The following is a 16880-nucleotide window of genomic DNA, read 5'->3' on the forward strand; positions in this document are numbered from 1 at the left end:
CAACAAACGAGTTTTTGAATCTTCACGTACATACGTTATGAAGACAAGATATTGATTGGTTCGAATTGTTTACGAGGTTGCCGCCAGATGGCTATGTGGTGGTTTGTCCGTCCGATGGAGACGTTAAGCGTTGAGCAGACCCCTTGGTGCTATTCGACAGGTGTAGGCTACGTGCCGGCATCGGCTTTCACCCTCTCCCTTCCCACTATCATGTATCACGTCAATCATTTCATCATGGAATAACTCTAGTAATGTGAGCAAGTACTTAGCTGTAGTTAGAAATACGTGTATACGAAAGTTACTGGAAACGAGTAGTTACAGTAATGGAAGGAAGGAGGGAGATTGTGGTGATATTTGGGAACAGTTATATGCACAATTACTCAGGCACTGGGAAAGACAGGGCTGTAACCACACCTGGCGGTAATGCGTAGGTAACGGAGTACGCTGTTGTGCGTGCATGGGCGCTCTTAGCATATATAGCAGTTATATGAGTTGGGAAACCTACTGAGATAAGGGCATGAGGTGACAGCGTATTCTCCTCAGCTTCCGGAAATCCGTGGTGGGGAGAGATAGGAGGCTCATCCCTTGGTTGGTGGTTATCCGTGACTGGGGGATGGAGTTTTCATATGCGCCCATGCAGGTACTTGCACATTCCAGATGTCATAGGGTCTATTAATTGGAGAAAACTCTGTACAGACATCTGGAAATAAATATCCAATATTCAAACATGCATTCATTTAATCTCATTAACTCCTCTGAGAGCGGTGGCCACGGCTCTACCGTGACTTTCCGCCTCTGTATTCGGGAGACGGAGAGGGGCTGGTCCCCACCGTCGCACAGTGGGGCAGGAGACAGTGAAACGTTCTAAATATTCAAAAATCTAAACTCGGCTGATTCATGTTTCCTGATCGTGGCTGCGTACAAGGAAGAGTGCTCTATCTGAAACATGCACCGACTTGGCCCCTGGCGTGTTCGGATGGACGTCTTACAACGTCAAATCTTGTCAGTTGGTGAGCTCACGCAGTACGCGATGGGTGTGGGTGTATGCTAGTGTGTTTGAGCTTGTATTGTGTAAACGCGAAGGAATTATGAAACGAAATTAACATGGCTGGTACTTCGAAAGGTAAGTAAAAGTATATCGCCACAATATTGCGAAAATGTTGTGTCTGTAGTCGTACAAAGATAAATGTGTCGACTGTTGACACAATTGCCATAAATTCATGAATTGATGAATATTCAGACACCTTCAAAATAAGGCCAAGCAAACTTTTTTGTTGCATTACGTCGAGCATACACTCTACTTTAAGTATGTAATGAGAAACTTTGTCCTTTTTTGCCCCTTTCGACAAAAAAGTTCTAATTTCACGCGTTCTTCTGTATTTTTCAGAATCTCAGGAAGAGGTGTTAGACATAACTAGAATGAACTTAGTCACTCTCATGAAGGGAACAGGGTAAACGAATATTAAAAAACAGATCTGTTTCTTGAAATAACACATTAGAGTATTAACTAATTGCCCCGAATCCTCTGAGAATGAACTCAATCATCTTATTTCACAATTCATGTCACAATATAAGTAGGAATGGTCCAAATCACATAGAATGTACAATAGTATATATTTATTTATATAAATGAAATATGGCTTCAGACAACACTGTGCTTTCCTATATATAAAGTCAGTAGAGAAAATAAAATAGGTCGCCCGTCAGTGCCTTTTACGGAAGCTTCTGACTGCGCTAAAGATAAGAGGCTCCAGGAACTGTGGCGGACGTATTCATCAGAAGAAATAGCATATGCCACTCAGATGATTTGCGAGCTATTGGCGACACAGAGGCTTCAAAGTTAGTGAAGAAGTCACTGTTAATGCATCTCCTTTCCGAGCAAGGTGATTTAGAAAAGTTGTTCGGGATTTGGCACAACAGAAGATCTCTGCCTTGACTGAAGAGGAAGGTGTTTCCATGATTATAGAAGCCAAACTTTCAAGACATTAGTATGAATTTGTGAAATCTAAAGACAGAAATAGATTTCCTTCAGTGATCCAAAAGAGAATGCATTTCTGTAAGTGCTGGGTGTGTTCAAGTAGGTCTACGAGCATTGGTAGATAACACAGGAAGTCTTTTGGTGAACTCTTTAAGTGAAGTGATTTTGCATCAAGCAGATCCTGCTACTTTTGCCAATTAAAAATTGTTTGAAAATGGGGAATTGATGGGAACTCTGACTTAACTCCATATAAACGAAATTGGCTGAATGATCAACGTACTGGCCTTCGGTTTAGAGGTCCCGGGTTCGATTCCCGGCCGGGTCGGGGATTTTAACCTTTATTGGTTAATTCCAATGGCTCGGGGGCTGGGTGTTTGCGCTGTCCCCAACATCCCTGCAACTCACACACCACACATAACACTATCTCCACCACAATAACATGCAGTTACCTACACATGGCAGATGCCGCCCACCCTAATCGGAGGGTCTGCCTTTCAAGGGCTGCACCCGGCTAGAAATAGTTACACGAAATTATATTATACAAACGAAAACGTAGTGAGAATGAAGCGCACATTTCTGGTTCAAGTGTCTTTCTGTCATCTATCGTCCCTCTGGAGTTGCTAAACAGAAATTCCGAAGACAACGAAACGGTTCTCTGGCAAAACCCACGGTCATCGCCAACGATATTGCAGGCCAATCAGAATACGGTTGAAACCAGAGAGTGCGGAGCTTTTGGTAGCTGAGAAAACATACATTTACAGTCAGATAACTGCTCTACAACCCACTATGATATGTCTGGCAAATAAACAATATTATTTTAAGCCTCTGTTTGATATTTACTATGTTTGACGGGAATATTTTTAATGCCCTGAAAGACACAAAATACACACAAAGATGATATTTTCGTGGAGCGAGTTCGAAACATTTCAATGATATGAAAAATTTCTACAAATGGAAGTTCACTCCCCTCAATTGGAATTTAATATTTCAGTCCTGCACATTTTGATTCGATGCTTTCAGTGTCTGTTGCATATATCTTACAAGATTCCAATTAAATCATGGCAGGCACGTAGAGAAACCAAGAAGCCAGTGTCTGAAAACAAGAAAATATTCAAAAAGAATTCCAAGAAAAGATGGGTTTATTAGTGGACAGACCAAAGCCTGGATTTGGCAATTTTATTGATGGTAACAAGACGGTTTTTTGAGAACTCTGCTATATCGGCATTTCTAACAGGACTTGATCGTGAAGTAATAGAACGATTTCGCGTAGTAACTTACTTATCGCCATTTCCAGTGGTTTTCGTATTAATCAAGCGAAGTTTCAAACATTTTGTGTTAATGCAACCAGGTTATTTGTAGAAAAGTACCCTTGGTTCTGAATACCGCCAACAGTACTCATTCATGGTCCAGAAGTGATGGCGAATTCTTTACTACCTATTGGTCAGTTATCCAAAGAGGCACAAGAAGCGCGTAATAAGGACATTAAGAAATGTAGAGAAGACTTTTCTCGTAAGTGTGACATAGATAAAACGAACGAAGACATTTTTGCCGACTTCTGATATCATCTGACCCTGTCATCTCAAGCCACAGACCACTTTCTGCGAAGAAAATTAAAGAACTTCCGATAGAAGTTTTAAATATGATGTTACCTGGGCAAGCGCAGTGCGCAATAGAAGAATATAGTGATAGGGAGGAGTCTTCAAATTCATCATATATTATTGATAAAAACTAAGTCATACAATTATGACAAATAAAAACACAGATAAAGAAAATCATTAAGTATTACCTTGTTGAGAAAGGCTGTGCGTGCAAATTTCGCAAGAATGTTGCTATAACGCATTGTAATTTGAAGATCAATTAACAATTTGTTTCATATTTAGCGTTATTTGTTATCTATTATCATTTGTTACCAACTGTCTGACTCGTTGGCTGAACGGTCAGCGTACTGGCCTTCGGTTCAGAGGGTCCCTGGTTCGATTCCCGGCCGGGTCGGGGATTTTAACCTTAATTGGTTAATTCCTACGGCACGGGGGCTGGGTGTATGTGTTGTCTTCATCATCATTTCATCCTCATCACGACGCGCAGGTCACCTACGGGATTTAAATAGAAAGACCTGCACTTTGGCGAGCCGAACCCGTCCTGGGATATCCCGGCACTAAAAGCCATACGACATTTCATTTTATTTGTTACCAACTCAGTCCACTACTGTTTTTCAGTTCCCTTAAACTATTTAATATCAGATTTGGAGATCTTCTGCCCCACTGTACGTCGGCTATTGAGAATGGATTTCCGTGGTTTTTCATTCTCCTGCACTGAGGTGAATGCCTGGACAGGTCCTAGTATAGGCCACGGCCGCCAATCTGCTCACCTTCTCCGGTACAAATCTCCCGGCCTGAGAGACGGAGTCACCGTCTAGGAGGCCCGCCTCCCCCCTTCATGAGAGGAATGAAAACATTGCACTAGTAGTACTCCTCTGAGAAGTTGACGTCAGAAAGGGCATCCCGTCGTAAAATCTCGCAAGGAAGTTTCATCTCAGTTCATACCCGACCCAGTAGAGAAACGGGACAAGATTTGGACCCATACAGTATTAACAGAATGATTATCAACTGGTACTTTCTCTTAAAACAGTACCGGTATCTGCCGCGCTGACTGGCTCAGACGTTTAACCCCCTGGGGGGGGGTAGAATAACACCCACGGTATCCCCTGCTGTCGTAAGAGGCGACTAAAAGGGGCCCCAGGGGCTCTGAACTTTGGGGCGTAGTTTGGCGACCACGGAGCCCTTAGCTGAGTCCTGGCATTGCTTCCACTTACTTGTGCCAGGCTCCTCACCTTCATCTATCCTGTCCGACCTCCCTTGGTCAACTCTTGTTCTTTTCCGACCCCGACGCTGTTAGGTTTGCGAGGGCTAGGGAGTCTTTCATTTTCACGCCTTTCGTGGCCCTTGTCTTCCTTTGGCCGATATCTTCATTTTTCGAAGTGACGGATCCCTTCCATTTTTTCTCTCTGATTAGTGTTATATAGAGGATGGTTGCCCAGTTGTACTTCCTCTCAAAACAATAATCACCACCACCACCACTCAGACGTTTAAGGCGCTGGCTTTCTGAACCCGAGTTGGCAGGTTCGTTCCTGGTTCAGTCCGGTGTTCAGATAGGTCAGCCCCGTGTGGGTAGATTTACCAGCGTTTGAAATTAGTCAGTGGGACGTAAAACCAATAACATTATTAAAATAATTAGCCACAATGTGAAGCATAAAATTCCGCTGCTCATGATTTATGAATAAGGATACAGTACTTACCTTGGTTATATCAGAGTACAGATTGAATAAAAGATAACCCGTAGCTTTATATAAATTGCAAAGAACTCCTTATCAGAAAGATAAACGAAGTAAGATTTCCAGAACTAAATTATCAGCGTTAGGATAGAACAAATCCAGCGAACTGTTCTTAGGGTGACCTTGACTCTTAACGGTTTATTACTTCTTTATGCGATTAATTTGAATGCAGGCCTACGTGATCCTTCATCGCATGGATTGTATTATTTTATTCTCTGACAAGACGCTGGAAATTCAAAGCTTATACAATTAGGTGGGTTTTTGTGTCCAGTTGAGGTAATACCATTTCTGATGAAGAATTTGTCCTTCCGTCACTTCAGACAATTTTTAATCATTATTTTCCGTCTATGATTGTTTCAGTTTTTAAGATATCGAAATTAATCTGTCTTTCTTAATTTGTTTACCCTCCAGGGTTGTTTTTCCCTTGGACTCAGCGAGAGATCCCACCTCTGGAGCGTAAGACTTTTGGTTGGGGATACAAATGGGGAGCAGGACCAGTAACTCACCCAGGGGTTTCACCCGGTATGCTGAACAGGACCCTTGTGGGGGGACGGGAAGATCGTAAGGGACAGACAAGGAAGAGAGAAGGAAGCGGCCGTGGCCTGAAGTTGGGTACCATCCCGACATTTGCCTGGAGGAGAAGTGGGGAACCACGGAAAACCACTTCGAGGATGGCTGAGGTGGGAATCGAACCCCCTCTACTCAGTTGACCTCCCGAGGCTGAGTGGGCCCCGTTCCAGCCCTCGTACCAGTTTTCAAATTTCGTGGCAGAGCCGGGAAGAGAACCCGGGCCTTCGGGGGTGGAGGCTAATCACACTAACCAGTACACCACAGAGGCGGACTCATTTTAACTTAACAGATAAACAATAACATTTACACAAATGATATTTTAATAATACACAAATCTCTACTGAAACCTCACTCCACAAGCCAAATGGTCGAGAGGGTTGCCGGGTCCCAGTCCTGCTACGTAAGATTAAGTGTTGGTGGTGGTGGTGATTATTGTTTCAATAGGAAAAGCAACTTGGCAAACATCTTCAATGAACACTAATCAGAAGGAAAGTGGAAGAGATCTGACAGCTCGAAAATGAGGATATCGGCAAAAGAAAGGGAAGGACGACGAAGGACGTGAAAATTAAGTACTCCCTAAGCCTCGACAAGCTAACACCGTCGGGGTCAGGAAAGAACAAGAGTTGACCAAGGGAGTTCGGGTATGAATGATAAGAGCGAGGAACCTGACACAAGTAAGTGGAAGGAACCCCAGACTCAGCTAGGAGAACCGTGGTCGCCAACCCATACTTCCAAGTTGAGAGCCCTTGATTCCCTTTTAATCACCTCATACGACAGGCAGGGGATACCGTTGATGTTATGTTATCACTAGGGCCCGGATATTTAAAAAATGCATATGCAAATGCATATTTTGAACGTTGCTGCATATTTTGAATGTTACTGCATATTTTGAGCGTTAGTGCATATACGGACATATTTATCTCTTATGTGTGCCCGATTATCTAAGATTTCTGAACGAAATGAAAAATTTAATGAACTTCCTTTGGCAACATGAGAAACCTTCCCTGATCAAGGAAAAAGCTTTCAGTGTCGCAATACAAGCAGGTCAGACGGATAATGACGCTTTTCACAATAGTTATTTCCTTCTTTCTGACATTACTCTTTCCTTCTCCTTACAGTAGCCTTCTGAGCTTTGCTTGAACAAGTGCGTTCATCTCTTAACTAGCTCTTCGTCTGCTGCAGTGTTTCACCTGATTAAACTCTAAAAATGCTTAAATTTTTGCAAGAAGAAGTATTATCCATTTACGTCCGTCGACGTAAAACGATCATTTTCAGCGTATAAATTAATTCTGGCCGACAACAGAAAGTTATTGACTCCTGAAAACACTGAAACACTGTTGGAACTTACTGGCATGCATCATTTTGTAAGGAATTAAACATGTTTATCAATTTAACACTGAGTTGAAATTAAATAATGCGTCTGGTAATTGTATTTTATTTTATTTTCAGTGCATATTTTCGTGCATATTTACAACATTGTTAGTGCATATGGCATGCATATTTTCGGAGTTTTTAGTGCATATGAACCCGGGCCCTAGTTATCACCCCCCACCCACACGGAGCACGTAAAAGTACGTAGTAAAATGGAGTGCAGATGTGCATTACGCTGCTTACATTAAACCATCTTTATTATTTTAGTGTCCATTTTTGTCGTTATAAATGCCTATTTTCTAAATTTTAAGTGCTTATTTGTCTGTCTAAATGCCTGAACTTTCGGACTCTAATTATAATTAACCCCGCCTGGCAGGAGCTGGAGAAGGGGAAATGAAAATGATAGTAACATAATCTATTAATATTAGATAAAGCAGAGTTACTCTAACACAATCAAAATACTGAAACCCATGGGCACAAAGGGTTACAGTATTATCAAACTTGACGAGCTTGACGGTCGAGCTACTTGTTATCTCGGTACTTTCACGCGTGCCGAGGTAGATGTGAACAATCTTGTTGATGAACCAGTTCTTTGTGATGGATCTCAAGTGGAGGGATCAGATATGACAGGGTAATGCACTATTAACATGATTAAACAACAAAGTGATGTTTTTTTGACGAATTTGTTTTTATTATGACTGCAGTGGACCTCACAAAGGAAGAGTTTTCTTGATAGGACGTGAACTATGATAAATCACAGTGGAGTGTTTAACTTATTAGGTGAAAAGTGTTTTATTGCACTTATGCGTTCTATTACAACATTATATTCACATTTTAAAACCTCCTCTGGGTGGGGGGGGGGACGCAGACGAAGAATTCACCCACGGTATCCCCTGCCTGTCGTAAGAGGCGACTAAAAGGGGCGACTATGAAACCACTTGTGATTAGTACCACAATGGGTCGCTTTTACTTACGCGTAGTACCACTATGTTGGGTAACAAATAGGTTTGTGATTAGTAGCAAACGAGAGCGCGACGGCTTTTACAGTACCTGTGATTAGTAGCACTATATGAGCGACACCATATACTTCTGGTTCTGGTTCTGGTTCTGGTTCTGGCTTGCCTATGATTAGTACCCACTATCTTTACGATTCCCTGTGATTAGTACCCTTTTGTGAGGGACACCATAGGTTTGCGTTGCCTGTAAATGGCGCCGCAATGTGCGAGACAGCGTAGGTCTGTAATTACATGTGCGAATTTCATTACCTGTGAGTAGTATCATAATGTGTGGAATACCGCGAGTCTACGCTACTCTTGATTAGTACCGCAACATGACAAATACCATGGTTCTACTTTCCTAGCGATAAGTACCAGTGTGAGGGGCCGCTGACTTGGATTTTGGACCCCTTTCGACTACAAGTATCTTCGATTCAGTATTGTGCTATAGAAGCTGTCCCTTGGTCAGTAATACTATTGTTCTACGCCAGCTTCTGTGCATGTGAGGCAGTGTGTGTCGGTTCCACTGATCGTTTTAAATTCATATCCATCCATCCATTCATTCTTCGTCCTCACGTTTTGAATTGTGGTCGGTGGATGTTTTTAGGCTTTTAATTTGTCATTACATTTCGTCTCATTTCGTACCATTAGGGGCCGATGACCTAGATGTAAAGGTTGATAGAAATATTAGTTTTTTGAGATTTTGATTCAATACTATACAGTAAAACTTTCTCCGAAGGAATAATATTACACATGTATTACAATTAAATCGAAGTACGGCGGGATTATATACGAATTAAACATCATTTATTATTTGACTACACACTAAGAAACTAATAGACACTAAAGATAATAAATAATGTTATTGGCTTCTCGTCCCATCAGCTACTTTTTCAGTTTTCGGAGACGCCAAGGTGCCACAATTTAGTCCCGCAGGAGTTCTTTTACGTGCCAATAAATCTACCAACACGAGGCTGGCGTATTTGAGCACCTTCAAATATCACCGGACTGAGCCAGGAGACGCTAAAGAGGCGCCAGACTGCGAATGCGCGTTGCAAGAGGGTGAATCATACCTCGGTGTCCATGACCTGGGCAAAAAATATACCCCTGCTACCCTTCCTCACAGTACATGCAAAGAGTCCAGTACTTGCTGTGGCGCTATACGGATCTGTTAGCCGCGACAATGACATTTTGTGCGTATTTCCGCTAATAATTTCGTTCATAATTAAAGAGTCCGCCTCTGTGGTGTAGTGGTTAGCGTGATTAGCTGCCACCCCCGGAGGCCCGGGTTCGATTCCCGGCTCTGCCACGAAATTTGAAAAGTGGTATGAGGGCTGGAACGGGGTCCACTCAGCCTCGGGAGGTCAACTGAGTAGAGGTGGGTTCGATTCCCACCTCATCCATCCTGGAAGTGGTTTTCCGTGGTTTCCCACTTCTCCTCCAGGCGAGTGCCGGGATGGTACCTAACATAAGGCCACGGCCGCTTCCTTCCCTCTTCCTTGCCTATCCCTTGCAATCTTCCCATCCCTCCACAAGGCCCCTGTTCAGCATAGCAGGTGAGGCCGCCTGGGCGAGGTACTGGTCATTCTCCCCAGTTGTATCCCCAATCAAGAGTCTGAAGCTCCAGGACACTGCCCTTGAGGCGGTAGAGATGGGATCTCTCGCTGTGTACGAGGGAAAAGCCGACCCTGGAGGGTAAACAGATGATGATGATGATGATGATGAATAATTAAAGAAAATAAAGGAGTCCGCCTCTGTGGTGTAGTGGTTAGCGTGATTAGCTGCCACCCCCGGAGGCCCGGGTTCGATTCCCGGCTCTGCCACGAAATTTGAAAAGTGGTACGAGGGCTGGAACGGGGTCCACTCAGCCTCGGGAGGTCAACTGAGTAGAGGTGGGTTCGATTCCCACCTCAGCCATCCTGGAAGTGGTTTTCCGTGGTTTCCCACTTCTCCTCCAGGCGAATGCCGGGATGGTACCTAACTTAAGGCCACGGCCGCTTCCTTCCCTCTTCCTTGCCTATCCCTTCCAATCTTCCCATCCCTCCACAAGGCCCCTGTTCAGCATAGCAGGTGAGGCCGCCTGGGCGAGGTACTGGTCATACTCCCCAGTTGTATCCCCCGACCAAGAGTCTGAAGCTCCAGGACACTGCCCTTGAGGCGGTAGAGGTGGGATCCCTCGCTCAGTCCGAGGGAAAAACCGAACCTGGAGGGTAAACAGATGATGATGATGATGATGAAATAAAGGAAACAATTTGCTTATAAGACAAGAGGGCTTGTACAAATAGCTATTTTAATAAATCCTATAACTCCCAGTTTCAGCGGCTAAAATGGAATACAAATGTAATGTTTTCTCCATAAAGTGGCGGGCGTCGACTCCCCCCCCCCCGCCCAATCGCCCTACTGGATTTGATGGTGAAAATTCTTTCAATCAGCGGGACTCGAACCGGCTAACCTCGGTGTCAGACCTTATAGACTTGATGCCTCAACGGTCACGGCCATCAGACCACATATCTATTGTTACTAGTGCTCTCTCTAGTCCGGAGCCGTTGCGGAGGAACTTTTCTGGCGCACTGTACTCGACACGACCGACTGAGGTGAAAGTCTAAACCTACTAATGATATTCAACAAGGAGGTAGTAGACACCGCCTATTAAGGGTATACTGTACAGTGAGAATGTACAAACAAACATAGGCATAATTCGGGTGTGGCTAAGGGTAGCAACTGCCACCCCAATATTTTGAAAGAAATCAAATTTCCGTAATATTACAGACTTAGAAATACATATTTTACAACTACATTTTTCGTTACTCTGCTTAATTTAGCTCAATGAAACAAAATGATCGTTGCAAAATTGTATCGGCTTTCTATATAATGTTGATAGAAATTTTCTTTCTTTCTTTCTTTCTTAATCTTGTTTACCCTCCAGGGTTGATTTTCCCCTCGGATTCAGTGAGGGATCCCATCTGGAGACTTTGGGTCAGGGATATACAGCTGGGGAGGAGGACCAGTATCTCGGCTAGGTGGCCTCACCTGCTATTCTGAAAAGGGGCCTTGTGGGGGATGGGAAGATTGGAAGGGATAGAGAAGGAAGAGGATGGCTGAGGTGGGAATCGAAACCCTCTCCACTAAGTTGACCTCCCGAGGCTGAGTGGACCCCGTTCCAGCCCTCGTACCACTTTTCAAATTTCGTAGTAGGGCCGGGCCTCCGGGGGTGGCAGCTCATCATGCTAACCACTACACCACAGAGGCAGACAAGTTGATAGAAATAATGTCTAATATTGTTCAATTTTACCTTCCTCCATCATTCTAATTAAAATGTCGCCAATTAAGCAACCTGTGAGTCGTATTTTTCATGTATGCCGGTGTCCAAAAACGTACTGCAGGAACATGATCGCCCAGGAGAGAGTTATCCTCTTAGGCGTTTTGACTATCAAAAGTAAAACTGATGTTGCCATTTCCAAAGTAACTAATTTTAATTCAAACAGAAAGAGATGGTATGTTGATAAAGCGGGTTAAAAGTCAGGTTGTGAGTTTCAAAAATAGGAAAAGTCCTCTCAGTTTTAATTACAGCGATGATGGGATGAAAGTTCCTTTTGGGGATCAATGTAGGCCTAAGTATCTAGGGGTTCATATAAGGAAAGATCTTCATTGGGGTAATCACATAAATGGGATTGTAAATAAAGGGTACAGATCTCTTTACATCGTTATGAGTGTGTAGGGGTTGTAGTAAGGATGTAAAGGAGAGGGCATATAAGTCTCTGGTAAGACCCCAACTAGAGTATGGTTCCAGTGTATGGGACCCTCACCAGGATTACCTGATTCAGGAACTGGAAAAATCCAAAGAAAAGCAGCTCGATTTGTTCTGGGTGATTTCCGACAAAAGAGTAGCGTTACAAAAATGTTGCAAAGTTAGGGCTGGGAAGAATTGAGAGAGAGAAGAAGAGCTGCTCGACTAAGTGGTATGTTCCGAGCTGTCAGCGGAGAGATTGCGTGGAATGACATTAGTAGACGAATAAGTATGAGTGGCGTTTATAAAAGTAGGAAAGATCACAATATGAAGATAAAGTTGGAATTCAAGAGGACAAACTGGGGCAAATATTCATTTATAGGAAAGGGAGTTAGGGATTGGAATAACTTACCAAGGGAGATGTTCAATAAATTTACAAATTCTTTGAAATCATTTAGGAAAAGGCTAGGAAAACAACAGATAGGGAATCTGCCACCTGGGCGACTGCCCTAAATGCAGATCAGTATTGATTGATTGATTGATTGATTGATTGATTCATTGATTGATTGTGTAAAAATTCGATGTGATCAGATTACGTAAAATAAAGAAAAGGTTATGTTTGTCCATGTTGTTTGTTTGATTTTTACTTTTACGGATAAAAACAGGCCAAGTAACAAATAAATTTGAATTAGGTGTACTTTGTAATTCTGCGGGAATGTTTTTTACTTAACCGATGTTTGATTGTCAAATTAAAGTATTTAACATAGAATATTCAAGGAAAGAGACAATAATAGCAATAATTTTGTGGTCGCAAATTACTCTCATAAGGGAGGGCCATGGACCCCCCTCCCGGTGATCACTACCCTCCGCCCCCAATCAAAATGCTCAAATTAGGCCCATACAAACAAAGAAAAGGGATGTATTCTTTGTCCCCACTCACAGTGGGTAAAAAATGAAGAACCATTTATAGGTATAAATAATATCACAATAAGATTATTGTAATGGTAAGCTGACAGTGAAAAAGAATACGAAAAATGGTAATTGTTAGAAGAATCGTTTTTACCGTCTCCCGACTTTTCCATAAATTTTGAATTAAGCTCCATCTCTTTACTTTGATCTATCATAATTCTACCGAACTAAATCTCATGACAGCTCTGAATTATTGGGCTTAATTTTAGTGATTGATTCGTGTTTGTATGCCATGTTTTGAAGACTTCCCATGAGATTATGAAGATTTGCTTGATAAGATTACAGAATTTGTTCTGTGCTGACGTACATCCAGATGATGAGACGTAACTATGTACAAACCGGCGTGGTATTATTTTGTTTCTTCAACTCTTTATCGGGATTTGGAGACTATAGGGACAGTATTTTAATGTAATTTCTAGGGATGTGTGATTACTTTAGTAGATGAAAGCTGTGATAGCACATGGAACATTGCTTGCTGATAGTAAACTCCCTCACAGCTCATGGTTTTCCCTTTTCTAAAGTAGCACGAAATCACAAACATGTAGTTTTTAGAATTAGCTTTACGTCGCACCGACAAGAGATAGGTCTTATGGCGACGATGGAATAGGAAAGAGCTAGGAGTTGGAAGGAAGCGACTGTGTCCTTAATGAAGGTACAGCCCCAGCATTTGCCTGGTGTGAAAATGGGAAACCACGGAAGACCATAAAACCCACTGTCTTACATGGGAAGATTTTTAGCGGTGGCAACTATATATTTTCTAGATACAAAGGCTTCATAAAAGGTTCTAGGTTTTACAGACTTTTGACTGTAGCCACTTGTATAAAACGTATTCTGCCTGGCTGAGTGGCTCAGACGGTTGAGGCGCTGGTCTTCTGACCCCAGCTTGGCAGGTTCGATCCTGGCTCAGTCCGGTGGTATTTGAAGGTGCTCACATACGTCAGTCTCGTGTCGGTAGATTTACTGACACGTAAAAGAAATTGTGCGGGACTAAATTCCGGCACCTCGGCGTCTCCAAAAACCGTAAAAGTAGTTAGTGGGACATAAATCCAATAACATTAATTATTTAATTAATTAAAACGTATTCTCTGCCACGCGAAATTTACGGAGCCCACCGGCACTGTCTAATCTCTGTATGGTAGAGGAGGAGACTAAGGCCAAAGAAGTAATAAAATTTACATATGATAACAATGACATTTACAATAAGATACAAAAGTTGAAAACTAGAAAAGCAGCTGGAATTGATCAGATTTCTGGGGATATGCTGGAGACAATGGGTTGGGATATAGTGCCATATCTGAAGTACTTATTTGATTATTGTTTGGTCGAAGGAGCTATACCAGATGAATGGAGAGTTGCTATAGTAGCCCCTGTGTATAAAGGAAAGGGTGATAGACATAAAGCTGAAAATTACAGGCCAGTAAGTTTGACATGCATTGTATGTAAGCTTTGGGAAGGCATTCTTTCTGATTATATTAGACATGTTTGTGAAATTTATAACTGGTTCGATAGAAGGCAATTCGGTTTTAGGAAAGGTTATTCCACTGAAGCTCAACTTGTAGGATTCCAGCAAGATATAGCAGATATCTTGGATTCTGGAGGTCAAATGGACTGTATCGCGATTGACATGTCTAAAGCATTTGATAGGGTGGATCATGGGAGACTACTGGCAAAAATGAGTGCAATTGGACTAGACAAAAGAGTGACTGAATGGGTTGCTATATTTCTAGAAAATAGATCTCAGAGAGTTAGAGTAGGTGAAGCTTTGTCTGACCCTGTAATAGTTGAGAGGGGAGTTCCTCAGGGCAGTGTTATCGGACCTTTATGTTTTCTTATATATATAAATGATATGAGTAAAGGAGTGGAATCGGAGGTAAGGCTTTTTGCGGATGATGTTATTCTCTATAGAGTGATAAATAAGTTACAAGATTGTGAGCAACTGCAACGTGACCTCGAAAATGTTGTGAGATGGATATAAACGGGGCTAAAAGTCAGGTTGTGAGTTTCACAAATAGGAAAAGTCCTCTCAGTTTTAATTACTGCGTTGATGGGGTGAAAGTTCCTTTTGGGGATCATTGTAAGTATCTAGGTGTTAATATAAGGAAAGATCTTCATTGGGGTAATCACATAAATGGGATTGTGAATAAAGGGTACAGATCTCTGCACATGGTTATGAGGGTGTTTAAGGGTTGTAGTAATAATGTAAAGGAGAGGGCATATAAGTCTCTGGTAAGACCCCAACTAGAGTATAGTTCCAGTGTATGGGACCCTCACCAGGATTACCTGATTCAAGAACTGGAAAAAATCCAAAGAAAAGCAGCTCGATTTGTTCTGGGTGATTTCCGACAAAAGAGTAGCGTTACAAAAATGTTGCAATGTTTGGGTTGGGAAGAATTGAGAGAAAGAAGAAGAGCTGCTCGACTCAGTGGTATGTTCCGAGCTGTCAGCGGAGAGATGGCGTGGAATGACATTAGTAGACGAATAAGTTTGAATGGCGTTTATAAAAGTAGGAAAGATCACAATATGAAGATAAAGTTGGAATTCAAGAGGACAAACTGGGGCAAATATTCATTTATAGGAAGGGGAGTTAGGGACTGGAATAACTTACCAACGGAGATGTTCAATAAATTTCCAATTTCTTTGAAATCATTTAGGAAAAGGCTAGGAAAGCAACAGATAGGGAATCTGCCACCTGGGCGACTGCCCTAAATGCAGATCAGTATTGATTGATTGATTGATTGATTGATTGATTGATTGATTGATTGATTGATTGATTGATTGATTGATTGATTGATTGATTGATGGTGCGAAGAGAGCGATCGATGGCCTGCAAAACGTCTTCAACTGTTCGGGAAGCAAATCCCACGCTGTGGTTCCTTCATCTTAGGGATTAAGTCAAAGTCACAGTTACTTAAATCCGGAGAGTATGGGTGGTGGTAGTGGTCGGGAGGTTGAGCATTTCCCAGCCCCAGCGATTTAACAAAAAATCAGATGGTGTTACGGTATCATAAACATACCGCTCCCCAAGGCAGAACGTGTGGAGTACTACTGTTCGTTTCTGCAAAACAATCTGCGAGTAGCGATGAGAAGAAAATGACGACATTTTATGCGTAAACCACCCATCTGCACGACAATGCAAGGGCGCATACCGTAGGAGCTGTGTATGATATTTTCAGCTGATCTAGGCCTAACCTGTTAAAAGTAATGCGCTATAGGCCTAAGTGGATTTTTAGTTTCTGCTTGCGGCATAGTTATTTGCAACAGGTTTTAATATTTAATTGTAAATCCGGCACCACTGATTAATACATATAAATAAATAAATAAATAAATAAATAAATAAATAAATAAATAAATAAATAAATAAATAAATAAATAAATAAATAAATAAATAAATAAATAAATAAATAAATAAATAAATAAATGGTTCGTCTCTGTGGCGTAGTGATTAGCGTGATTTACTGCCACCTCTAGAGGCCCGGGTTTGATTCCCGGCTCTGCCACGAAATTTGAAAAGTGGTACGAGTGGTACGAGGGCTGCAACGGGGTCCACTCAGCAGCAGGAGGTCAACTGAGTAGAGGTGGGTTCGATTCCCACCTCAGCCATCTTCGATGTGGTTTTCCGTGGTTTCCCATCTCTCCTCCAGGCAAATGCCGGGATGGTACCTAACTTAAGGCCACGGACGCTTCCTTCCCTCTTCCTTGCCTGTCCCTTCCAATCTCCCTTCCTTCCACAAGGCCCCTGTTCAGCATAGCAGGCGAGGACGTCTGGGAGAGGTTCTGGTCCCCCTTCCTAGTTGTATCCCCCCGACCCAAAGTCTCACGCTCCAGAACACTGCCCATGAGGCGGTAGAGGTGGAATCCCTCGCTGAGTCCGGGGGAATAACCGACCCTGGGGAGTAAACAGATTAATAAATAAATAAATAAATAAATAAATAAATAAAT

General features: G+C 42.4%; 1 protein-coding gene across 1 annotated transcript in view; it reads right to left on the reverse strand.

Moving 5' to 3' along the window:
- Positions 1-16880, reverse strand: part of LOC136880863 (protein G12) — a 63238-nt gene that overhangs the window by 33782 nt on the left and 12576 nt on the right. The gene's annotated exons all lie outside the window — the stretch shown is intronic.

The sequence above is a fragment of the Anabrus simplex genome, chromosome 9 (assembly GCF_040414725.1).
Source record: "Anabrus simplex isolate iqAnaSimp1 chromosome 9, ASM4041472v1, whole genome shotgun sequence".
Lineage (NCBI taxonomy): Eukaryota > Metazoa > Arthropoda > Insecta > Orthoptera > Tettigoniidae > Anabrus > Anabrus simplex.